The sequence below is a fragment of the Ovis canadensis genome, chromosome 4, assembly GCF_042477335.2.
Source record: "Ovis canadensis isolate MfBH-ARS-UI-01 breed Bighorn chromosome 4, ARS-UI_OviCan_v2, whole genome shotgun sequence".
Classification (NCBI taxonomy): Eukaryota; Metazoa; Chordata; class Mammalia; order Artiodactyla; family Bovidae; genus Ovis; species Ovis canadensis.
This window is the reverse complement of record NC_091248.1, coordinates 84,953,499-84,980,490: the sequence shown is the minus strand read 5'-3', so window position 1 is coordinate 84,980,490 and position 26,992 is coordinate 84,953,499.

Here is a 26,992-nt window from a genome sequence, read left to right as displayed (position 1 = left end):
TGGTCCCCTGGAGAAGGGAATGGCAAACCACTTCAGTATTCTTGCCTTGAGAACCCCATGAACAGTATGAACAGTATGAAAAGGCTTTTCAATGAACACTAAATCAAATCCTCCATTTAGTGCTGCAAGGTCCTGGGAGGGCAAGCCTGTATCTGGGGAGGTGTACATGTATCACTTCTGTTTTCATTTAAAAGCATGAAAGGAGATGTTTTAAAAAATAATAACACTGACCCTAAAAGAGGTTCAAGTTATGGCTTAGCAGTTTGTGAGCGCAAGGAACCTTAAAAGAGGACATTTAAAGAACTGCTGCTGCTGCTGCTAAGTCATTTCAGTCGTGTCCGACTCTGTGCGACCCCATAGACAGCAGCCCAGAGGTGATCAAATTCCACTGGGAGTAACTTCCTTCTGCAGAAGGGTTTCTCTGAAATCACAGTGGGTGGCTATAGGTCTTCTTGCTGTCAGGTGGCTCTGCTCTGTGAGCTGATCTGAGGACAGAGCAGGATTTCAGGGGCTCTGACAAGTGGATCCATACATTCAATGCTCCTACAATTGTCCGTGTTTCCCAACTGTGGCTGTCTGCCAAGAAGGAATTGGGGGTGCCTCTGTGGCCCTCATTTCCATCAGAACCAGTCCTATGTTGTAAATGAAGACACAATGCACACAGGGATGGATAAAGAAAATATGGTATTCCCCTTGCAGTGAAATAGTATTCAGTTCTAAAAAGGAATGAAGCACTGATATGTGCTACAACATGGATGAATCTTGCAAACATTATGCTAAGTGAAAGAAGCCAGTCATGAAAGGCCACATATTCTATGATTCCATTATGTGAAATGTCCAGAACAGACAAATTTACAGAGACAAAAAGTAGGCTAGTGGTTTCTGGGTGCTGGGGACTGAGCAGAATGGAGGGATTGTGGGTGGCAGGCGAATAAATGATGAGGAGTTCTTTTTCTTTTTTTGAGCATGACAGCTCTTATTCTTTTTCTTCTCCTTTTTCTTTTCTTTTTTTTTTTTTTGAGCATGACAGCTCCTATTCTTTTTTTTTTTTTTTTTGCCATGCTGTGGGGCATGTGGGATCTTAGTTTTCTGACCAGGGATCAAACCTCTACCCCCTACGTTGGAAATGCAGTCTTAACCACTGGACCACCAGAGAGGTCCCATAGGGTTTCTTTTTGAGGTGAGAGTGAGGAAAATGTTCTAAAACTGACTGTAAGAGCAATTGCACATATCTGTGAATATACTAAAAAACCACTAAATTGTATAACTTATCGGGTGAATTGTATGATATACAAACTATACCTTAATAAGGCTATTTTTTTAATTGAAGTATAGTTAATTTACAATGTTGTGTTAGTTTCACATGTACTCAGTAAAGCTATTTTCAGTCAAAACAAAAAAGATGAAATGCCTAATCCACATATGCCACAATCAGTCCATGTTAAAACATAACTTTGAGTATTTCACTTAGTGCATTGTATTGACTATTTTTAAACAATAAAACAGAAACAAAATAGAACAGAAAATATCAGAGAATATTGCACAGAGTACAGGTAAGTATTATCTCCTAAAGATTTAATTTTCACTTGATCTGCTTACACCAGGTCAAAACGTGATAATTCAAAAACTTATGATGTATTTTATGGAGAGTCTTCAAGTGACCCCCATTCCTCTTGTATCTGATCAGCCTAGGTGACTCTGTTATGCAACTCTAGACCGCTCAAGGTTGGTCACTTTACCCATCAATGTCTACAGTCAAAGCCATCATGCATTTTCCTTGGAAGGCCTCCCAAACTTGACTAGTGGGTCTGTGAAACAGCAATCCCACTTTTGCCATCAGTATTAATGACAGATGGGCTTCCCTTGTGGCTCAGATGGTAAAGAATCCACCTGCAATGCAGAAAAACCGGGTTTGATCCCTGGGTGGAGAAGATCCCCTGGAGAAGGGAATGGCTGCCCACTCCGGTATTCTTGCCTGGAGAATTCCATGGACAGAAGAGCCTGGCGGGCTACAGTCCAAGGGGTTGCAGAGAGTCAGACACAAGTGAGCAACTAACAGTTTCACTTTCTATTTCTTTCATTAATGACAGATGGAAATATTTCATTCTCCCAAACAACCATTCTGTCCTTCCTCCTCCCAGCGTGCTCAGGTGTCTGCCCTCCTCTGCCTGAAATTCCTGCCTGCAATTCCTGCCTGCTGATGGCATGAGGTTCCCTGCCACAGAACTCAACAAGCCCTACTCCTAAAATGGAGTTGCTCCCAGGAAGTCCCATGTTTCTCTTCATCCTTTCATTTATTGATGGGGTAAACATCTTGTGACTACCTGCCATGTGCCAGGCACATTAGACATACAATGGTGAGTAAGACAGGCATGGTCTTCACCTTCCCAAAGTCCACAGCCCCATCAGAAGAGAGGGATGCTTTCAAGTTCTTTTTATAACTGACAATCAGTTGTTGTAAGACCTTTCCCAAACTATTCCACTCTGCCACCCTGAGATGTGTTTGCTCAAAATCTGGGTTTTCTAGTCCACCGAGACTCGGGGGGGTTTACAGCTGGAAAGGCCCTTGCTGAACAGCTCCCCCCTTTACTGATGCACCCAAGAAGTGACATCCTTTGCCCCCTGGCGCATGACCAGCTGGAAGCACACCTTCCAGCACCCCCATCCCACATCCCTACCTCGTAATGAAGCTGAACATGGCCTTCTCTTTAAGAAGAATCGAGAGATCTTCAAAAGGAATGCCTTACATCCTGAACTTGCCAGAGAGGCGGTAGTTCAAAATGTTCAAGCTGCAGCTAATGTTAAAAGAACCAAAACCATATTTGGACCTTACAGAAGGGTTTTCAACAATATAAAGGTTGGGGAATGAGAACAGCAGGAGCCCCAGTTACCAGGAACATTCCCCTCCAGCCTCCTAATAAATCTCCTTTCTCCTTTTTGAAGTTTAAGTGCTCCCTTCTTGAGTGGTCCCCTGTTAGCCAGGACCCCCTTCGGCAACAATAGCGGTGTTCTGTTCCCAGGCCTGGACCCTCAGCATTTATTTGTCTGGTTGGTTGATGGTTGTTTGTTTGGTTGATTTGTTGATTGGTTGGGTGGATGAATGGGTGGGTGTGTGGGTGGTTTTTTCCTTTTCCCCATCCTCTTAAAAATCTAGCCTGCCTGCTACGAGCTCTTGGTTTAACATCCCCAAATCCTAGCAGTTTCCCTAAAAGTCTGTCGCATTAAACATAAAATCTACAGAACACACACCAAGCTACTTTCTCTCTCCCCTAATAAATCAGGTAAATTGCCTCCTTTGTTTTTAAGACCATTTCAAGTTCACTGTTAGCATTCTTAGTTAAGGTATTATTTATGTTGTCATTTAATAGAGATTTAATCCACTTTTCAGCACACAATCGTATCACAATATCCCAGAATTTTTCACCCATATTATTAAAGTTGAGGAGAAAGGTAGTTTTCCTCAGACACAACACTGATCGTTTCCAGATTGCATGTGTTTCTCTGGCATTTTAACCCACCTGAGTTTATAAGGCCCACTAAAATAAATAACTGTTTGGTCTGCAAAGACTTGGACTGGGTTAATATATGCATAGAGAAATCTATGTTTATCTCCACTTTCTAGAAACATGAAGAGTCTTCTACAAATATGTGTATACACAGCAGAAACCATGTGAATCTCCTGGTAAATGTTTGCCTTCATACTCCTGGGGCATGCTGTCACCAGATGGTTTGGTCAAAACAAAATCATATACACACACCACATATTTGAGCACCATGCCTCCCCCGCCTTTTTTTTTTTTTTTGAAAATTTTTTTTCTTTTCATGCATGAGAAAGAACGTAGAAACACTTAGAATAATGACCAGTATGTTCTGTGTTTACTGCTGCTTTCCCTCACTAGAGACTAACTCATAAAACTTTACTCCAAATTAAACAAATCCAGGCTCTCCTTGCAACCAGTCAAAAGCTTCCACTTACACTGAAGGAAATCATGACTTCCGTCTCTGAGAGGCTATACGGACACCCCAGTGGAAAGATAATGGGTCTCACTTTATCTCCCTGTGTTCTGCCAATCCTTGGAGGTGCCATAGTTCTCACCTGGACTCTGGTACCCACAGCCCTTCCCTTGGAATTAGAATGGAAGCTGCAAGAACCATAGATAAATGATATTTTAAAACATTAACATCTTTCCTCCTGTTTTTAAAAATTATCTGATTGCTCCAATGATGGTTATTCAGAGAATTTGAACAATCAAGGATCTTACCAACAGATAATCAAGAAAGCATCTTTGACTGTGGCAGAGAACGTTCAAAGAAAACCAGGTCTGTAATAGATTGAGGCACTCTCTCACCATCCGATCTCTTCAGCTATGACTTCTCTGGGGATAATTAGATGTTGTCTTTGAAGAATCCAAATGAAAGAACATCTATAAAGCCATCTAGTTCTGTGCATAGGGTACAATATATTTTCAGTGGATATGAATTCTGCTGGAATCCCAGACTTGAGACTGTAATGATGCATATAAAAGGCCTTGAGAAAGAAAACAAAGTCTCAAAGTCATGTCATTCCAGCCCTGACCTCGGTAGTCTGTCTTCCTCTCAGCAACACTTGGGTTTCACAGCCTCCAGCCCCATCAGACAACTACCTGGAAGAAGTTTAGAGAGGATTTTAATTTTAGAAAGACATCTACAAAGATCATTTGATACAACCCCCCTGCTTCCTACTCTCAACAGTCTGCTTATTTTCAAACATGCCCGGCTGGAGCCAAGGGGGCGTTTTTGTGTGGTCCAGTTCCCATTTTTTTATGGATTGTTCCTGCACTCTGGAATCCCTGGAATACTTCAATTACAAAAATTACCATGTGCTGGGTCCTTTCGGGTTGACAAGACTGCCTTCCTTTCTATTTAAGCTGGGTTGTGTTTGTTTACTTAGGAAATGTACTCTTTCTGAACATTCAGGCTAGTTCAACATCCACTGAGATAGCCCCATTAAAAATAGGAGGACAAAATATATATTAATATATATGTATATATATATATACACATATATATATAAAATAGGAGGTAAAAAAAAAATTAAGAAAGGCAAGAGGAGGATAAAGAAAATACACCCGTAGATTCTAACCATGAATTTTATTCAGAACAAACTCAGAAAATCAGGGGGTGCTTTTTCCCTCCATCCTTGAGACAAACCCTTGCTTGTTCTCAGAGGATGGGGAGGCTTACCCCACTTTACATCACTCGTCATGCTGTGCAGAGTGATTTTCCTGTTTGAACTTTGTGCTTTCTTAAATGTTATCTTTTCAAAGAAAATTAGATAACCCTGTGTCCCCAGACTGTATCATATTTGTTTGAATAGGAAACACTAATATTTTTCTACATGTTTGGTATCAGTGTCAGTAGTAACTCAGGTTGGTGGTTAAGACAGGCCCCTTTAATCTCTGGGAATCTCCCTGGCCATCTTCCAGGAGGCAGAAAGTTCACAGTGATTTTGAATAATGATCTCCATAGCTATATGAATTATCTGTATTATTTAGCAAGAGGGAAAGAAAGTTAGATTTACCTTTTGGGTATGTAATTAATGTATCTTTAAATATGTCATTTCCTGGGTTTCCCTGGTGGCTCAGTGGTAAAGAATCCGCCTGCCAATGCAGGAGATGCTGTTCAGTCCTTGATCTGGGAAGATCCTACATGGTGCAAAGCAGCTAAGCTTGTGCGCCACAACTATTGAGCCTGTGCTCTAGAGCTCGGGAACCGCAATACTAAGCCCACACGCAGCAGCTGCTGAAGCCTGCATGCCCTAGAACTCATGCTCTACAACAAGGGAAGCCATCGCATTGAAGCTCTCCCACTGCAGCTAGAGAGTAGCCCGCGATCTTAGCACTAGAATAAAGCCTGTGCAGCAACAAAGACCCAGCACTGCCAAAGATAAATAAATTTATAAAATTTTTTAACTAATTTATTTATTTTTAAAGAACATGTTATTTCACGAGTTTTTCTTCTTAATTTCTCTTCTTTACCTCTATGCCCATGTTATTTTGCCTTTCACCCAGCCCACTGGCAAACCAACTTTCCAACTCCTTTGAACCTCTAAAGGCCCTTGTTTCATTCTCTACATTCTCATTGGTCTAAAGCAATGTCTGTCCCCTCAGAGTCCCACCCCTTCCCATGAGTCCCAAGTTATGTTCAGGCCCCTGTGTCTGACAGGGAGGGAAGCAGAAATAGCAGCAAACACACATTTCTAAAACAACAGATTCTCCATGTGAACAAACTCTCCACCAGGACAAAACTAACCTGTCCTCTGTAGCCAGCGCTGGCCCATTCGAACTTTTTAAGAGTAAAAGCTTATTATTAGCACCCCAAACTTTATTTTTCAGTACCTTCACTTCAAATACACACACTGAAGAATTCAATGCCACCTTGCTTCCCAGTATGATAACCTATCCTTTGAAAATCTAGCATCAGGCAATTGGTGTGCTTCCTCTCCCAGGGGAAAGTAGCTTCATTCTACCTAAGAATGAAGACCTGTTTCCTGCTAGTCATGTTTCAGCCATCAGTGCTCAGATGACAGCAGTAATACTTAAGGTAATAAAACATATCTCTGGTCACCAAAAGCACCAGATAAGTGGCCTTCTGCTCTACTGGAGCGAGTAAGCCCTTTGCTAAAAACCTTATGTGTCTCTTTAAACCCAAAGCTTCAAACCTGTGCTAAAGGACAACACTCTTTGCTTGCCTCTCTTTACTCAAAAACAATATCCTTAGCTGCTGCTAAGTCACTTTAGTCATGTCAGACTCTTTGTGACCCTGCGGACTGTAGCCCACCAGGCTCCTCTGTCCATGGGATTCTCCAGGCAAGAAAACTGGAGTGGGTTGCCATTTCTTCCTCCAGGGGATCTCCAACCCAGAGATCAAACCTATCTCTCCTGTGGCTCCTGCATTGCAGGCAGATCCTTTACCACTGAGCCACCAGGGAGGTCTAAAGAAAATTATCTAAGTTTCAGACACCACAAAACCTAGATCTACTCTGTTATGAACTGAACTGTATTCTTTCAAAGTGAATATATAGAAGCTTTAACCTCCACTGTGACTGTATGTGGACACACAGCCTTTAAAGTGGTAATTAAGGTTAAATTAAGCCTTAAAAACCGGGCTCTAATTCAGTGTGACTGCTGCCCTTATAAGAAAATAGACATCTAAGTTGCACAGAGAAAAGGCCACGTGAGGACACAGTGAGAAGACGGCCATCTGCAAGTCAAAGGAAAGAGGCCTCAGGAGAAACCAAACCTGCCAACACCTTGATCTTGGACTTTGAGCTGCTAGAACTGCGAGAAAATAAATTGCTGTTGTCTAAGCCACCCACATGGCTATTTTGTATGGCAGCCCTAGAAGACTAATAAACACCCCTAGAAATTAGGAACCATTTTTTAACTTTTCCACTACCGAATTTTGTTAATGATAACATTCAGTGCTAACTGAAGTGCAGTTAAACAGGTAATCTCATCCATAATCAAAACTACATTGCTGACAGCACATGATTCACCACAACTTTTTGAAAAACAAGTTTGAAATAAGTATAAGACATAAAAATGTTCATTCTCATTGCCCCAGTAATTCCTCTTCTGGGAATCTATCTTTTAAAAAAATCACTCAAAATATTTTTTAAAACATATTCACAAAGAAGCTCATTAAAGTATTATTTATAATACTTGCCCATGGCTACAAGTGATTCCCCTACCACCATGAGTTGCAAGCTGTGTGGCCCTTGGATTTCTGGTAGAATCTTCCAGAGATATATGCAGATTCCCAAAGTTAACCATATAGCTATGTACGAAATTGTGTTAGTTTATTTGCAAAGAATAATTGTTTCCATTTCGTATGCATGCTCCTTGGCAATGTGATATTGCTTCTCCACACTTTAAGAGGTAAAATATGTTTATCCATCCTTTGGTCTGGGCTTGGTCATAGAGCTTACTTTGGCCTATGGAACACTGGCAAATATGATGGAAGCACATTGAAAAATGATTGAGAAATATTTGCACGTGAATTTTGCTTTCTCTTTCTGCACTTGAACCTTGAGGCCTCTGTGAGTCCAGTCTAGTCTGCTAAAAGGTTCTGTGCTGGAAAACCGAGGCACACTCACCAACAGCATGCAAACCCCAGGTATGTGCTTGAGCCCTTCCAAGGCTATCCAGCCCCAGCCAAGCCATCCCAGGCCAGAATTCTCCTAGCCATCTCAGCTAACCACAGAATCACAAACTAAACAATAAATGTATATTGTTTTAAACTTCTAAGTTTTAAGTCATTTGTTATACAGCTAAAACTAATAAATATTTTCCTCCATAAAATTCAAATGGGACAAATAGACAAGTACTCATTATCTTGATATTGGGCAGTCAGTTCAAGGACTGTTTGGCTAGCTCCTGGACTCTAATCTTATGATTCACATTCCCCTAATGCTTCGCTAAGATTACTACGTATCACATGCCCTGGGCCTTGGGAATTGCTTGAGCTCAAATCTCAAAGACAAATATGCAAATGCACATGGTCTGGTTTACTATAAAATTGGGAGTGAGGTGAATCCTCTACATTACATGCTCTCCCTCAAGTAGGCCACTTAAAGTTATAGCTATGGAGAAGATATGGAGGGACTTCCCTGGTGGTCCTGTGATAAAGGTTCGATCTGCCAATGCAGGGGACACAGGTTCAATCCCTGGTCCGGGAAGATTTCACATGCCAAGTGGCAAATAAGCCTGCACACTGAGACTACTAAACCCAAGTGCTGCAACTACTGAAGCCAGCGTGCCTAAAGCCTGTGCTCCACAACCAGAGAAGCCACCTCAATGAGAAGCCTGCTGCTGCTGCTAAGTCACTTCAGTCGTGTCCGACTCTGTGCGACCCCAGAGCCGGCAGCCCACCAGGCTCCCCCGTCCCTGGGATTCTCCAGGCAAAAACACCGGAGTGGGTTGCCATTTCCTTCTCCAATGCACGAAAGTGAAAAGTGAAAGTGAAGTTGCTCAGCCGTGTCCGACTCTTAGTGACCCCACGGACTGCAGCCCACTAGGCTCCTCCATCCATGGGATTTTCCAGGCAAGAGTACTGGAGTGGGGTGCCATCGCCTTCTCCACAAAAAAGAGTAGCCCCCGCTGACTGCAACTAGAGAAAGTCTGCACCCAACAACGAAGACCCAGGGCAGTCAAAAATAAACAAATAATAATTTTCGAAAAAGAAAATATGGAAACTTGAGAAACGTTTTGATGGAACATTAAATAAAAAGAATAAGAATCAAATTTGTCTTTAACTTACTATGACAAATATGTAAAGAAAAATAGATTAAAAAATAGATAAATAGTTACACTGAGGGAAAAGATGGCAAAGAATTTTACCAAAGTTCATAGTAGCTGCTTTAGGATGCTGAGTTATGTGTAATTTTTTTTCTTTTCTATATTTTCTGTAAGATAATTGTATTACCTTCATCAGTTAAAAAATTTATATAGAATCCTTTTTTAAAGTTGTAACCTGATTAGGGGTAGAATCCTTTTATCATTTTTTGCCTTGAATGTTTGCTTTATTATTTTTAACCTTGCTAGCCCACAAATTTAAAAACACAGCTTAAACCATACTATCCCAGAAAATGAAAAAGATTATGGTTATCTGATTTATTTGGATCTTGCTCTGATAGCTCAGTTGGTAGAGTCTGCCTGCAATGCAGGAGACCTCAGTTAGATTCCTGGGTTGGGAACATCTACTGGAGAAGGGATAGGCTACCCATTCCAGTATTCTTGGGCTTCCCTTGTGGCTCAGCTGATAAAGAATCTGTTTGCAATGCAGGAGATCTGGATTTGATCCCTGGGTTGAGAAGATCCACTGAAGAAGGGAAAGGCTACCCACTCCAGGATCCTGGCCTGGAGAATTCCATGGACTCTATAGAGTCCATGGGGCACAAAGAGTCAGACATGATTGAGCGACTTGCACTTTCAATACTGAACTAGAGTTTTGCAAAATCAGTTTAAACTCAATTTAAACCACTTTTTGAGACCAGGGCAAGTCTGACTTCACTAAATTATAAACTGTTGAAGCCTCCTGGCTGAGTCCCAGTTTGATTCAGCTCTAAGCTGAGTGCAGAAGAGAAAATCAGGCTGCCACATTTTTAGACCACAGCTGCCCCGAGAGATGGCTCCAAACCCAGCTATCTAGCTTGGAATGAGTAGGCTTTAGCTATCTTCCAGAAAAAGTACAGGCCTGAAGCTTCTGCTAACTCCTACACAATTATACCCACAGTCAGGAAAGCATTCAGAAAGAAAAAGATAATAAAATCAGACTCTTTAAGTGTTTTCCTGTGACCCCGCCCCTGCCTCGGGCAATCTCTTTACAGAGTAATTCCTTTGACTTTTGGCCTCTGTAAATTCTTATTCCGAGCCAGTCTTCCCTCATCTCACATCCAATCACGGCAGAATGTGTCCAAATGAGTGAAAACATGTATTTCATCTCCAAGAAATTTTCTTGTGAAACTTAAACAGAAAAGACTCTGGTCAGTTTGTTCTCCAGCTTTCCTCAAACACTCACCATGGATTTCCCACATCTCTCAGTCAGTTTAACATAAATTCTTACTAGAACTGTGTCAGTCCCCATTAATAAACATGGCTCCCACATACAAATTCAATCACTTCATGAAACCTAATATGTCAAATGGCAAAACCATAAAATAGAAAGTTTATGTAATTAGAATATTAAACAACTGTCACTCAGTTGTAATACAGCCAATTCCACAGCAGCAAATGGCCTCATTAATATGGAAAGGAACAGGATTCAGTCAGCTTTATTGCTTTGTCCATCAGTCACCCATGAGGGTGGTTCTAAGAGCTGAACTTGATTCTAGGAAAAGTTCTGCCCTAAGGGAAAAAAAAAAAAAGGAGGGGGTAACCAAGTTTATAAAATGTCAAGCCAGAATTTTAACTATTTGCCTGCTGCCACTTGAACTTTATTTTTCAGATGCTGTACCTCCTCCACTCAGGGTTCCAGGTGGTGCTAATGGTAAAGAACCCACCTACCAATGCAGGGCAAATAAGAGGCAAGGGTTTGATCCCTGGGGTCAGAAGATCCCCTGGAGTAGGAAATGGCAACCTGCTCCAGTGTTCCTACCTGGAGAATCTCATGGAAAGAGGAGGTTGGCAGGCTATAGTCTATATGGTCGCAAAGAGTCAGACACTCCTACCTCCACCCAGAGCTGTGTGTCAGGACTTCAAGATTGCAGAGATGGCCTGGAATTTTCCAGAAAAGGGTAAACTTACACATCAATGTTCATAGCAGCATTATTCCCAGTAGCCAAAATGTGGAAACAACCCAAGTATCCATCAACAGATGAATGAGAAAACAAAATGTGGTAGATACTTCCAAGGGAATGTCATTTGGCTGTAAAAATAAATGAAAACAGACACAATAGGACAAATGTTATATGATTTCACTCATGTAAGACACCTAGAATAGGCAAATACATACAACAAAATGGGTGACACTTGAAAATGTTATGCTGAGAGAAATAAGCAGACACAATAGGACAAATATATGATTTCACTCATATAAGACACCCAGAATAGGCAAATTCATAGAGACAGAAGATCAACTGGAAGTTACCAGAGGCTGAGGGTGGGGAGAAGGCAGAGGTTTTGCCTAAGGGGTAGAGTTTCTGTTTAGGATGATCAAAGAGCTCTGGAAGTGAACGGTGGTGATGGCTGCACAACAGTCATGCATATACTTAAAAGCTATTGAATTCTATACTTGGAAACTATTAAAATGATCAATTTTGTTTTATATATATATATATAGTTTATCATAACAAACACCTTAGAAAACAAAGGCTTGAAAGATCACATATTTGGATAAAAAGAAAATGAACACAACTTAACAACTCTGTATAGCACCTTTGTATCCCTCTGCAACACTTTTCTCATCTTTTCAGTCTTCCTTAGCAGAATTTCTTCAAGACTCTATGTAGGATTTCTTATTTTGAAGGTGAGAAGACTAAAGAATAATAAATTACCCAATAAGTTGACCCCAAGTAGGGTAGTCAAATGAGGACACCCTTATTTCCACTTTATCTTTCAGCCCAGTGACCTGTATCACATAACTTCAAGATTATGAAACACTTATCTTATGCAATAAAGAAATAATGTATATCCCTAATTTCAGTTTTGTTTCTCTGCTTTGCATATAGCCAACGCCCACAGAAGGACGACAGTCAGCCATGTACTCATCACATGCTCAATAAGCAATTTTTCATCATTAAAAAGCAATTTATTATTCACATATCAGACACCAAGCTAGGTGATACAATTAGTGAGTTAAACAGTTCAGTTCTGACTGATGTTAGACTCTGAGAAAAATAAAACTCATGCAGAAAAGAGACATAAAACAACCAAATGGAGATGCTTGGTTTTATTATTTGAAGAAATACAAATGATAATTCCTTAGCAACAAATTATTTGAGGGAAAAAAAATGGTGGTTGGGAGAGGGCTGGTTTCTAAAGAGATTACTGATGATCTATAAGGATCAGAAAGCATGAGAACTTAAAAGATTCTTTTCCAAATCTATTTTTTACAGCTCTTCAGGGCTGAAGACGTGTTAGCTAATAAAGAGGCATTGGACTTGTTGACATGGGAAGGTTTTCATGTCTGGTTCTCACTCACTGAAACATGAGTTTCAGAACTCTATATACTCCTTTCACCCAGACTTTCAAAGCAATGTTTTTTCTAAGGTTGGTTCTAACACCTCACGATGAATCAGAGCAGCATTTCCCAAAGCGTTCTCTGGGGAATTTGAGACGGACCTCAAGCAAAGGGTTCTGGGTTCTGTGGTCAATTAGTTTGGGAAATTCTGCTTTAAAAAAAAAAAAAAAAAAAAAAAAACCTCCCACTGGAAGATTTACTATGCACTTGAGCATTTAAACATCTTCTTCCCTATAAAAGCAGAAGCCATGCTTCGCCTTTTCTGCAATTGCCTGTGGGCAAAATCTACTTTCTGGCCACACTGGGAGGCTTGGCCATGGGACTTACCTTTGCCAGTAGAATACTAGCAAATATTTTGTGAAAGTGTTAGTTGTTAAGTCGTGTCCAACTCTTAGCCACCTCATGAACTGTAGCATGCCAGGCTCCTCTGTCCATGTAATTCTCCAGGCAAGAATACTGGAGTGGGTTCAGTTCAGTTCAGCCGCTCAGTCGTGTCCAACTCTGCAACCCTATGGACTGCAGCATACCAGTCTTCCCTGTCCATCACCAACTCCCGGAGCTTGCTCAAACTCATGTCCATTGATTCAGTGATGCCATCCAATCATCTCATCCTCTGTCATCCACTTCTCCTGCCTTCAATCTTTCCTAGTATCAAGGTCTTTTCCAATGAGTCAGCTCTTCTCATCAGGTGGCCAAAATATTGGAGATTCAGCTAGACCATCAGTCCTTCCAATGAATATTCAGGACAGATTTCCTTTAGGATGGACTGGTTTGATCTCCTTGCAGTCTAAGGGACTCTCAAGAGTCTTCTCCAACATCACAGTTCAAAAGCATCAGTTCTTTGGTGCTCAGCTTTTATTTTTTTAATTGAAGGATAATTGCTTTACAGAATTTTGTTGTTTTCTGTCAAACCTCAACATGACGGTCCAATTCTCACATCCATACACAACTACTGGAAAACCGTAGCTTTGACTATACAGACTTTTGTAGGCAAGGTAATGTCTCTGCTTTTTGATATGCTGTCTATGTTTGTCATAGCTTTTCTTCAAAGGAGCAAGCATCTTAATTTCATGGCTGCAGTCACCATCTGGTCTGGAATGAGTAGCCATTCCCCTCTCCAGGGGATCTTCCTGACCCAGGGGTCAAGCCTGGGTCTCCCACATTGCAGGCAGATTCCTTGCAGTCTGAGCCACCAGGGAAGCCCCAAATATTATGTAGACCATATCTAAGCAGAAGCTTTGGATGTGCTTGAATAATTTGGGTCAATTTCTTTGTTCCTCCCCTCTGCCATGAGAAGAATGTGTCCCAGATAAGGACAGCTGCTTCAACCTAAGTCCTAAAATGAAAAGAAAAGTGGGACTCAGCAGAGCCAAGTCAAGTCAGAGCTGACCTATATACCTAGAAGCAAAAAAGTAACATTAGGAGAAGATTTCTGGTCTGAACACAAAAGAGAAAGTCTCAGAAAGGGCAAGTCTGACCCTAACTGCCAAAATATTAAACAGTGATCAGGCACTTGGTGGTTCAGGGAACTGCTACTGGAAGAGATTTGAAAGTGAACAAGACAGAGGTGGCAGCCTTGAAGAATCATTCTATCTGGGAAAGAATCAGAAACAGAAAAGGAGCCATGTCCCTTGGAGATGCAGCAATGAGGATAGAAGAATATAAGAAGGTAAAAACTAAGACATTTTTAGAATTTCTATAGAAACAAAAAGAATTACAGCATCTCGGCTGATTCCAGTCTGCCCCACTGCTATCACCACCAATATTATCCTTTATGGATACTGAACTTTATTACCAAAAATGAGATGCAGAATAGTTTCTCATGGAGAGAACATTTGTCCACAAAATGCCTGGGAATCAAAAAAATCCAACCCACTGTATGTAATACTGCTGTAAAAAGAAAACAAAAGTGTAAAAGATATTTCAGTTAATAAAAACTCTCCCTGAAAAATCCAACCATGAAGCAGAGACACATATAACACAATACTGATTGAATATTGAGATTATACTGATTGAGATTGAGTTACTTTCAAATAAACACACATGTACATATATTCAAAAACAAAAACTAAAAATGGACAAGAAATAGGAAGAAACAGAGTTCATTTTACTAAGGAGAGAAAGAAACAGAAAAGACAAAAGTATCTCAGTAACTACATGATGTCCAAGGGAGAATAGATTCAAATACAAATTAAACACATTATAAAACAGAACAAATGAGTAAATGGGTTAGTGATGCTGACAGTCAAGGTTCTAACTATAAAGACGTATAAAAATGGAATGGGGAACACACGGAAGAATCTGTGGGTTTGGATTGGAATTGACAGTATCAATATCAACTCATAATATCATTAATAGCTGCCTAAATGTTTTAAATTCTAAAATCAGAGGACTTCCCTGGTGGCTCAGTGGCTAAGTCTCTGCATTCCCAATGCAGGGGGCCCGGGTTTGACCCTTGGTCAGGAAACTAGATCCTGCTGCAAATCAGAGTTTGTGCGCTGCAACTAAAGATCCCACATAACACAACGAAGACCCAGTGCAGCCAAATAAGTACATACATAGAAATAACTTTTTTAAAAAAGAAAAATACGTAAAGTCAATTACACTCCAGTTAGCTGTGAGAACAGCTGGCACCAAAGTCTTGGTATCTAAGTATCATTCACAACTAAAAGGAACCAGGGATCTCTAGAGAAATGACGGATTCCAGGACTGGGGCAGAGAAGGTAAAGATGAGTCTGGAATATTTTATTGTGCAGAAAGGAGGAAAGCTGTCACCAAAATTACAGAGATCTGTCAAAAGCACACAGGAGCCCCCTTGAAAGTGTTCCCACTGGCCAAATCTGAGGCAATTTGAGCATCAAAACAAATGGATGATAATCCGCTTAATAAAATAGGAATCTGTGAATAATGGATAAAAGAGAGAGAGAAGGGAAAGGAAGGTCCTTCCACTAAATAGAAATGTGAAAGGAGTAGGGTGCACTCTGGATTTAAGCTTCCACCCCCTCCCTTTACCCAGGCAACCTTGTCTGATCACAATTTGACAGTGGCCCCAGGGAACAGAAAGAAGCTCCTTATTGACCACACGAGTCAGAAAGACAGACTTCTCCAGGGAAGTCATTACAGTCAAGAGGAGCCTTCATAAATCTGGAAACGGGGTGAAAAAGTGAAGTAACCAAAGGTTACAGACTATGAGGTGCTGATAAGACCTGGTGACAGGAGCGTGGAGTTTCAGTCCTGCTGCCAACAGAAAAGGGAAAGAGTTCTGATAAAGAAACTAAAGACTACTCATCAACTGAGAAATCCTGGAAGCCGCAGAGCAAGGTTAGAGTTACAGAGCATAAGCTAGGTGACTTCCCCTCTTGAATTACCACAGACATCAATCGTCCGTCATGGATCTTTTTCCTACTGCTCCTGAATGCATCCTCAGAATCTTTCTCAACACAGTTACCCACTGGCTTTTTATCCAAAGCAAAGGACATCTTTACTATGTGTGTGAGAACTTTACAAAGTTGGTAGTAGAAAGGGGAAGAAAAAGGAAGAGGAGCCTGAGCGCTGGGTCCAATTCAGCACCCATGTTGGTGACACACCCAAATCAGGGACATATTGAGTAGAAGTACATTTTAGAGTTTACAACCCAAACAACTATTTTAACATTATAGCAGTTTGGTGCTTTAAAGGTCAATTCCTTTCCAGTTATAAAGAAGAATTGTTTCTCTAAGCAGCCCAGAAAGTATGGACTTAACTATGGAATGTCAGAAAAAGTACACCAAACTTTTACTAAATCTGCCTGTGGTGCTGGGAATGTTCATAGTCATCTAAACCGAAAGCCAGTCAAAATCTCGTGTTGAGCTTCTACACCTCCACTTAAGAAATCAGGAGTTTAAGACTCACACACATAGAAAACAGACTTGTGGTTGCCAAAGGGGAGAGGGGCAGCGGGGAAGGGGATAGATTGGGAGTTTGGGACAAGCAGATGCAAACAACAAGATCCTACTGTAGAGCACAGGGAACCATATTCAATATCCTATCATAAATCATAACAGAAAAGAATACATAAAAGAATATGTATATGTGTATAACTGAATCACTTTGCTGTACAACAGAAATTAACATAACACTGTAAATCAACTATACAGTACTTTGATAAAATAAAATTGTATATAAGAAATAAGCAGCCAAGACCATGGGGTTTCCAAGGGACTTAAGATTCCGCCAGTTGTCCCACGTTCCCTAAAATCATGGGAGGCTGCACTTGTTAGCTACAAGCACTAGTATCTTAGGGCAATAGAATCAGAATAACACAAACAAATTTTAAAGTTTTCATAATAAGAAAAGACCAGCCTGGGCCCCATCTCTCTCAAGCCCAGTCTTCTAGTCCTCAAAGCCCATAATGAATCGCACAGCTTCTCTAAGATTACAGACCTTCCTACTGAAAGCTCGGTTCAATGAGTTAGTGTGAAAATTGTCAAGCAAGTTTTTCTGTAAAGGCCTGGATAGGAAATATTTTCAGCTTTGTAGGTCATGCAGTCTCTACCTCAACTACTCACCTCTGCCCTACAAAGCAGAAGCAGCCCTAAATAAACAAATGGTTGTAACTGTGTTCTAGTAAAACTTTATTAACAACTGGCATTGGGGTAGATTTGGTCCAAGGCCATTTTGCTGAACCCTCATGACTGTTTGCTCAGCGTTGAGTCCAGATGAATGGCTGCCACAATTCCACCCCCAGTCCTGGAATGAGACTTTTCCTTCTGAAAAGTCAGGCTTGAGAGAGAGGGGCTACAGTCTGGTCTTTTCTTACTATGAAAACTTCAAAATTCTTTTACATTATGCTGATTCTACTGCCCTAAGATACTAGTACATGTAACTAACAAGTCCAGCCTCCCGTGATTTTAGGGAGCATGGGACAACTGGTGGAATCTTACGCCCCTTGGAGCTTCCATGGTCTTATCTACTTACTTCCTACTAACCTAGTAACTTAAAAAGTTATTTTATTGAAGTACTGTAGAGTTGATTTACAACGTTGTGTTGATTTCTATTGTACAGCAAAGTGATTCAAAGTGGTTCCTTTGTTTAATCTTCAAGGGAATGTTTATGTGCTATTGGGTACACCACTGCCTTCTGAGTTCTCGTTTACAAAATGTTATGGGGACCACTGAACATGAGCTAACCAGCAACGTGTTGGCACAAAGAGGATCTGGAGGTTCCACTGAAAACACTCCTAGTACACAGATAAAATGTCATCACTGGAGATGCATTTTTGCACTCAACCTTCCAACTTGAGTTTGCTGGAAAAGTTCACATTTGCCTTTTCATTCCTCACCCTGTGTTGTGATGGCTTCAGGCCTTTAGCAGGGGCCGTATTTAAATTGTCAGGAGATGTCAACAAGTTGTGAGGGACGGCCTCACACTGGCAGCAATTACTAGAGGGCAGTGATCAATGGGGGTCTTTTGTTAGCATCGCAGGATCTCCATCGACTCAGGAAGTAAGTGTCCTGGCGGTTTAGGCAAAAGCTGAAATGGACAAGCAGTTTCACCCTGGCTGCTCATAAGCCACAGACCTACACTTATGCCATTAATTACTCCTGCCCAAATAACTGGGAGAGGGGGAGTGTTACCATCCACCGTCTGCAGTCTACAAGAAGAGGGGGTGGCCAGGCTCACAGAGGTTCTATTTACAGGGCCAGGAAATGCATCCTTCTTGCCTTCCGGGAAAGGGTGATAGACTTACTCTGCTGAGATTCTTCTGTAAACAAGGCAAGACCACGTGATAGCCACTTGGTAATGAAGGACTGAAAGCTTGGTCATGGTTTTTTTTTTTTTTTGGTCATGTTTTTTAACTCCAGAGATTATATTTAACTGGCACAATGACCTGACAAATTACTCCAATGTGAAGAGACACCCTTTATGATCCATAATGCCCATGTTGACTTGCTCTTTTTTCTTGTCTTTTTTATTTTTTTTCCCACTTTCTTGCTTTCTAGTCACACGGTTTGTGTAAAAGTATGTCAAGTTGAAAGTTAAGAGAAGGTCCACTGTGATCATCATCCAACCCTAATTACCATAAAGAACATAAGTCCTTAGAATGATGTTTTTCAGGAGCAAACAGTCAAAAATCTCATTTCCACATTAATTTATTGTTTCTGGATCTTCCCATAATATTCACCTAGTTCAATGCCACCTCCTCACGAAGCTTTGCCCCCTCTAAAAGCTGGAAGCAATCTCTCTTGCCTCTGAGCTTCTGTAGGAATTCTTCTGCATCTTCCCAATACGCCCTGTGCAGGCTCTCTTTATGCTTCGATGTGAACGTGCCCATCCTCCCCACCTCGTCTGTCTCCTCTGGAGCAGGAATCAAATCCCATCTACCCTTGCAGTCTCCGTAGCACCCAACGGTGCCTCAAATGAAGTCAGGGCCGGACAAATATGTCATGAATGAGCAAAGTAGCTACTGCCTCTGTCTCTGGAACTCCAGGGACCAACATCAGCATGAGTATTTGGCTTTATAAGTCATGATGTGATTGCATGGGACTTCCCTTCTGATTAAGATTCAAAGAATACAAAAGACCTCTGCTTCCTTGATAACAAGAAAATTTCAGGCAAAATCAACATCAACTGGCTTTTCTGTAGGGCTAATTGAAGAGCTATGGGAACAAGGAAGGCTTGATGAATCCAATTCCAGAGAGAAATGGTGTCACTGCAGAAAGGAAAGCAGAATGTCATTTGTGAAATGATCCTGAATTACATTCTCGCTGGTTCACCATAGAGTCCTGCCTTCAGAACAACACTGGGCTCTAAAGTTGCCTAGAGGATGTGGGGGAAGCAAAGTGAGTTGACTAAACAGGGATCCCTCTCTCCTTGGCAACTGCACCAGAAACCCCTCTGCATATGGGGTAGTTTCTCACCCCCTAGAAGAACCATCTCAGAGAATTCCCGCCAAATTCCACAGGATGGAAAGCTGGTGTGCTGCCTCCAGATGAGAACAGATAGTGATGAATGAGGCCCTTTTCCAGCGAGGCTCTCACTGAGGAAGTACGCTTCTGAGCGCTGACACCATCTCCCCGGATCACTGAGTAGCACTATTCCACAGGGCCCCAAGCAATGGAAAGAGCATCCAGCCAGAGGAATGTTTCCCATTTAAAAATTGGCTTTGTGGAGAGGTAATTATGTCCTAAGGTAAATCTTAAGTATAAGAAAGGACAGCCATTTCCATACATGAAATTACGCCATTTAACTTTATAATCATATCTTTCCTCAAGCAGTTAAGTTAATTTTTAGATGAAGGGCTTAACCATCTGTCTTTACTATGTGAAATTTCTTATTCTGTAACTTTTGCAGCTATTGGTCTTCGTTTCCATGGGAAAAATCATAGAGATTATCAGGAGTGTAGTTTCAACCATTCAGCCATATCTACAGGGTTTGCAGATTTATGACAGAAGGGAGATACTTCTTCCCCAAAAGAGTTTGTGGTCAATAGATTCCTTGAGCCACTTGACTGTAGCAAGTCCCCTTTGTGATGTTTTTCTTGGCACATGGGTTTGGCATAACCTGAATTGAAAGTAACTATTTCTGACTTAGTACATACAAAGAAAATGTGCCCATCTCTGGCTCCGTTTGCAAACCTGTAAAGTAAGAATAGCAACATTTACTTACGCCACAAGAAAAGCTGCCGTTTAGTGTTGAAATGTGTATTTTATAATTATGAAATGAAACTAAATGATAAAAAAGTATTACTGCTGTTAAGGATAAGACGCCAAAAGAATGCAAGATGTGGGAAAACAGGCTTTATTTATGTACAAAACAGATGACTATGGCCAAGGACTTTATTCAGAGAAAAAACATGGGGAGATTAAGCAAAATTATTTTAACTAGTAGAAGGTGGAAGAAAAACAGTGGTGATATAAAACTTTGGCTGAGTCTTCCTGCTTTGGGAGGATCATAGGACTTTCCTCAGATTGGTCAACATGACAAGTCACACATCTTCATCTTCTATTTCTGACTAAATGAGCTGGACTCTAGTCAAGATTTATTCTCGATGGCTATAGCAGGGACAGTGGTTCTTGACCTGTCTGATCCAAAGGTCCCTCTGAACATCTGATAAAAAACTTACATCCCTTTAAAATTCACATCGTTTTTGTTGCTGTTCGGTTGCTCAGTTGTGTCCATCTCTTTGCAATCCTATTGTCTGTTGCACACCAGGCTTCCCTGTCCTTCATTATCTCCCTGAGTTTGCTCAAACTCTAGTTCATTGAATCGATGATGCCATCCAGCCATCTCATCCTCTGTCACCCTCTTCTCCTGCCTTCAATCATTCCCAGCAGCAGGATCTTTTCTAAGGGGTCAGCTCTTCACATCAGGGGGCCAAAGTATTACAGCTTCAGCATCCATCCTTCCAATGAATATCCAAGATTGATTTCCTTAAGGATTGACTGGTTGGATCTCCTTGCAATCCAAGGGACTCTCAAGAGTCTTCTCCAACACCACAGTTCAAAAGCATCAGTCCTTTAGCATTCAGCCTTCTTCATGGTCTAACTCTCACATCCATACATGACTACTGGAAAAACCATAGCTTTGACTATATGGACCTTTGTTAGCAAAGTAATGTCTCTGCTTTTCAATATGCTGTCTAGGTTTGTCATAGCTTTTCTTCCAAGGAGCAAGCGTCTTTTAATTTCATGGCTGCAATCACCATCTGCAGTGATTTTGGAGCCCAAGAAAATAAAGTCTGTCGCTGTTTCCATTGTTTCCCCATATATTTGCCATGAAGTGATGGGACCAGATTTGATGATCTTTTGTTTTTTGAATGTTTCGAGTTTTAAACCAGCTTTTTCACTCTCCTCTTTCACTTTCATTAAGAGGCTCTTTAGTTCCTCTTCACTTTCTTCCATAAGGGTGGTGTCATCTGCCTATCTGAGGTTATTGATAATTCTCCCAGCAATCTTGATTTCAGCCTGTGCTCCATCCAGCCCGGCATTTTGCATGATGTACTCTGCATATAAGTTAAATAAATGGGTGACAATATACAGCCTCAAAGTACTCCTTTCCCAATTTGGAACCAGTCTGTTGTTCCAGGTCCAGTTCTAAAATTCACAGAGGCACATCCTAATAACCTCAATTATTATAATGGTATCATCTAGTATTTAGAGAATACTTCAGTGCCTGGCATGGTGCTAAGTGCATTTTGCTGTTTAATCTTCACAGTAACCCAGTGAGATAGTTATCAGTTCCCCCATCTTACGGGTGACTTTAGAAGCTTGGAGAGGTTGAGTTACTTAGCCTCTCATGAAAAAATTTGCTTAGGAATGTAGGGATTCCCAGACCTTACCAAAGTCCAACTGTGCACCACCAAGCAGAACCCCAGGTTAAGAACCTGCCCCCTAGAGACAGAACAGTTGCACAAGGACTCTTCAAGATGTGACTGAGGATGTCGTAAATCAAAGCTCATTCCAAAACATCAAAAACACCACCATAGATGTGCCTACATACAAGCACACATATATGTCTATATGTATGTATGACTTATCATGTCTAGGACTCACCAATTATTATTTTGGATGCTGCTCTCCAAAGTTGATTGAAACTGATGACCTGTCTCACCTCTATCCAGCTCTGTTACCTGATAAGATACTATTATGAGGTGTTTACACCCCTCCCCCAACACACATACACACTCATCAAACAAAAACTACATTTCAGCTACCAGAAGCTCCAGCACTGACCCTGGGGAGGTGTCAGATAAAGGGCTCCCAACCAACAGACAGATTCACAGTTCCTCCACTGACATTGATAATGAATAAAATATTACCCTGGGCCTTGAAGCCTCTCTCAGACCCATTACTGATGACCCTCCCTGTCACTGGGCTCCTCTAGGAGCTGGCGTTTAATCATAGGCGTGCAATGACATCAGGGGACTGACGCTGGTTCCAGGGAAGGGGTGGTTAATGTTAAGTGCCACTGAGGAATCCAGTGAGCCATCTCCAAGGGACCTGACAGCCTGCATCTTTCGGCAGCCAGTATCCAGGTGAGGCAGAACCTATAGCAAAGACTGGGCCTGGACCCCACGTCCACACAGGCTTGCCAAACAGCCCTCTGGGCTCCCATCAGTCTTCCAAAAGGAGGGTCAGCCTGAAAGTCAGTACTACCTGCAGGCTTCCAGGACATCTGCTCAAACGCAGAGTAGCTTTAGGAAGAGAGTGCTGGCCACTCGGGTGTGTTTTCCCCTCTTCCTTCCCAACAAGAGACTTTGAAGTTTAGGTGGTAAGCCAAGAGTCCTCTCCGAACATCAGGAGTTGTCAAAAGAAGTTATCCAGTCCTCCTATTGTGGGAATCAGGAAAGAGTTGACTGCTACCCTGAAGGGTGAGTTTTCTAATTAGCATGGAACTGAACTGTGTCATAACCATGTGCTGATCCCCTGCCCAAATTTGGTGGCCTGACCCCTGGCCAAGAGAAAAAAGTCAATGTTAAAAAAAAAAAAATCTCCATTAGGAAATATCAGAGAGGGAGCGTTCTGGAGTGTCTTTAAACTACAGTGAATGAAAAGTGCTTTGGTGCCATTTCATCCAGCATGAAAAAGAAAATATCGATCTAAAGCCAAGATACTTTTTTAAAACACCATCCGGGAGTTATTTACCACCCTCCAACTTTCCAAACAAATCAGTTGTTGATTTGTTTGTTCATTACAGAACCAGACACATCTGCCCACTGAAAGCCATCATATGGCGGTGGGCTGAAAAAAAGAAATCAAAAATAAAGCAAGCTAAAGACCAAAACACGCTGCAAAAAAGTTCAGGGCTCAGGCACACCTTCCAAGTCGTGTTATTCTATGCTATTCACACCACTTTCCTTATTTATGTAAAACAATTTCTGTTTTCTTTTCCAGAAAGAATGCTGCCAATCGCCAGAGGCAGACATGTTTATCAAGCTGTGCATCTCGCAGTCTGACATAAAATCTGTGGCCTTTGGTACAGCTGAAAAACACTCTGTCAACACCATGGAGAGAGCAAGCCCGTGGCTCTGGCCTCCACCCAAGGAGTGCAGGGGAAATGGACAAAAACTTGACTCACAGCCAAAAATTACAAGATGAGGGAAAGGCAAACTTGAGGCGAACAAACCTTTTCCATCGAGTCTGTTTAACATCTCGTGTAAGCATCCAAACCACAAATCGGTCAGTGCTTAGGTGAAAAGACAAGTTTTTCTCCCTTTTGGAAAGCTATTTTAGTTAAGCTCCTATGAATACATCAATTATATTAGCCCTGAAAGTGTCTGTCAGTGTGATGTTAAAAGGTCCACTATTTTACAGACTGCCCACTTCAGAAACAAAATACCCTTCAAACTCCTTGCCCTGAATTGCTTGGGCCAAAAAAGAGCTCCAGGGGAAAAAAAGTGTAAACTCGGCCAGACTGAGAGAGAAGAGCCACTGGTTTTAAGTAAACTTGTATTAATATTTGCCAACTTAATAAAACCCCACCAGCACTTGCGTGCCTTCATGTTCTTCAACAAGTCAGGAAAAGCTCTTTTGTGACAGAAAGTGTGAGACCAAAGAGAAAGTTGTCAAAGAGCCCCCACCCCCCTCCAGCCCAACTGTGCTTGGAAGTTTGGGGAGCCAAGCTTAACAGAAGAGAAGACCAGCCCCAGGAAGACAGTCCTGAGCTTTCCTTCAAGGCAAGTGTTTGGATCCCCAGAGAAGGCATCTACCATAGCCAGATACCATACCCAAAAAGCATTGTGTCAAGAGAAGCAGTTCACAGGCCTTTTCACAGAGATAGAAAAAATATATATAATGACAGCTCATAATTGTGCGACTTCCAATGGACGGTATCATTACCTGGTGCTCATCAGTCAATTGCAATCACCCCTGGCTAAACTTCCAGAAGTGGAGCCCTCTCAGAGCTGTTGTTTTCATCGTCATATGTTCCTCTATCCCGGCCTCTTCCAGCCATATCTACCCTCGATCTCCACCACCCTCTGTTGCTTTCATTGGCCAACCCGCCTGAAATGGGAGAGTTTGAATCCTTCATGCTATGTGCATAGCCAACATTCCACAAGATTTATGTCATGAAAGCCTGAAAAAATGACAAATGGTGGGAAACAGGGCCAAAGGGGGAAGTAAAAATAAATCCAACTATGATTTAACCATAGGTGGCTCCATACCTATACCCAGTGGGTCCTGTGAGCTCCTAAGGGGCATGGGTTCAACAAGACAGAAAGAAAATGCTTCATGAGTATCTCCATAATGTTCTTGTTTCCCATTCAAAATCTCTTTAGAAAAATTTACTTTTCACCCTTAAGTCATAATCCACTTGTGGCAAAATAGTATCTACACACCTAGATTGAGCAAGTGGATGACTAGGCATGAGGAAGGGCAATTCTTTTCTAAGATATTTACATCTATCCTCTAAAAAATAAGCAGAGGTGGTTGCTGGCTGTGACTACAGTCACAGAAGGCAAGTTCCCCACATGAGGGGTGAGGATGACCACACTGGAGGGCAACTTTTCCATAAAGTAGTCTATTTGTCTTGGTCACCATTTAATAAGAATACTGCAACATTCACCTTACCAAAGGTCACCAACTTCAGTAAACTATGGCCACCACGTGATAGAATACCATCCCAACACAAAAACTTATTCTTACAAAGAGCTTTATACATATTAAAATGCTCTGAAATTACATTAAAAGGATAGCAGCAAGATGGACGAGTGCATTTGCCATATAGTCACAATTATAGGAACAATCTGCCTGTGGGAACTGCAATATCCCAGATTCTGAATGGTGGTCATCTCTGCGTACTGATGTTATAGATGGCCTTTATTATTTTCTATACTTCGTATCATCTAGGTGCTCTATAACAAGTAGGGATTCATTTTATAATTTCTTTTTAATTTAATAGAATAAAATCCCTAAAAGGCATCATCTGCTTCTTTCAAACACCAGACTTTCCTTAATTCATGGCATGGGATCTAGGATTCTCCTTTCTAAAGCTTTTTAAAATAACAATGTTAAAAATACATTTCTGCTTTACAAACTATTTCCTTCAGTCTTTTCTCTGATATTTAAAAGTTCTGTCGAGCTTAATGGAAATTTGAGAGGAAATCTGCTATTGACTTTACACATGCATGTCTACTTTATAGAACTGGAATTCTCTAGAATCATATCCGTGCATGCTAAGTCGCTTCAGTCTTGTCCAACTCTTTGCAACCCCTCGCCCGAACCGTAACCCACCAGGCTCCTCTGTCCATGGGATTCTCCAGGCAAGAATACTAGAATCGGTTGCATGCCCTCCTCCAGACGATCTTCCCAATCCAGGGATCGAACCTCCATCTCTTATGTCTCTTGCACTGGCAGGTGGGTTCTTTAACTCTAGCCCCACCAGGCAAGCCCCTCTAGAACCACACTGTCCAATAAAGCAGATGCTAGCCACTTGTGGCTCCTGACCTCTTGAAATGTGAATTGAAATGTTCTGTGAATATAAAGCACCCATCAGATATTTGAAGATGTGAGGAGAAAAAAAGAGAGTATGTAAAATATGTTATCAATAACTTGATACCAAATATACATTAAAAAGATATTTTAGAGATAATGAATGAAATTAAAAATATGAAATCATTTCATGTTTAACTTTTATGTGGCCTCTAGGAAATGAAAAATTACCTGTGTAGCTCACATCATATTTCTATTAGACTTACATGATCTAAAAAAACAAAATTCTGAAGTCTGATCAATTATCCATCATCTTTCTGAGATACAGGATGTACATACAGACTGCTTGCCCAAGCCCCATCTATAGTCCCCATAAAATGTATTCCCTGCCCCTGGTTTAAGTTGCACTACACTTTCAGTGGTCAGATAACTACCATTATTTCCAAGCACGGATGAGTTGAGGCCAATTCCAGGGCAATCGTACACACCAGCTACACCTAAAGGAAATCTTGCCTGTCTTCAAACTGACACATATCTCAGAGTTCTCTAACTCCCTAACATCTGCAGTGGACAGCCTCTGTTCTCATGGATTCACTTACACATCTGTGTAACACTTCATTCAAAGGGTGCAGTCCCCATCTGCGACAGCCTCAAATCTCGCCAAGTCCCCAAAAGCCAAGCCAAAGAGACTTCCTCCATGGGGTTCAAGGCCATCTCTCAAAGTGCCCCTCATATAAGGAGACTGAAAATGATTACTCTTCAAAAGGGCAGGGAAAATATGAAAGGAAGGATTATATCTGCCTGAACTGCCAAACCAAACTCTGAGGAACAGGTTCTCCAGAGAATGACTCAGACCCACA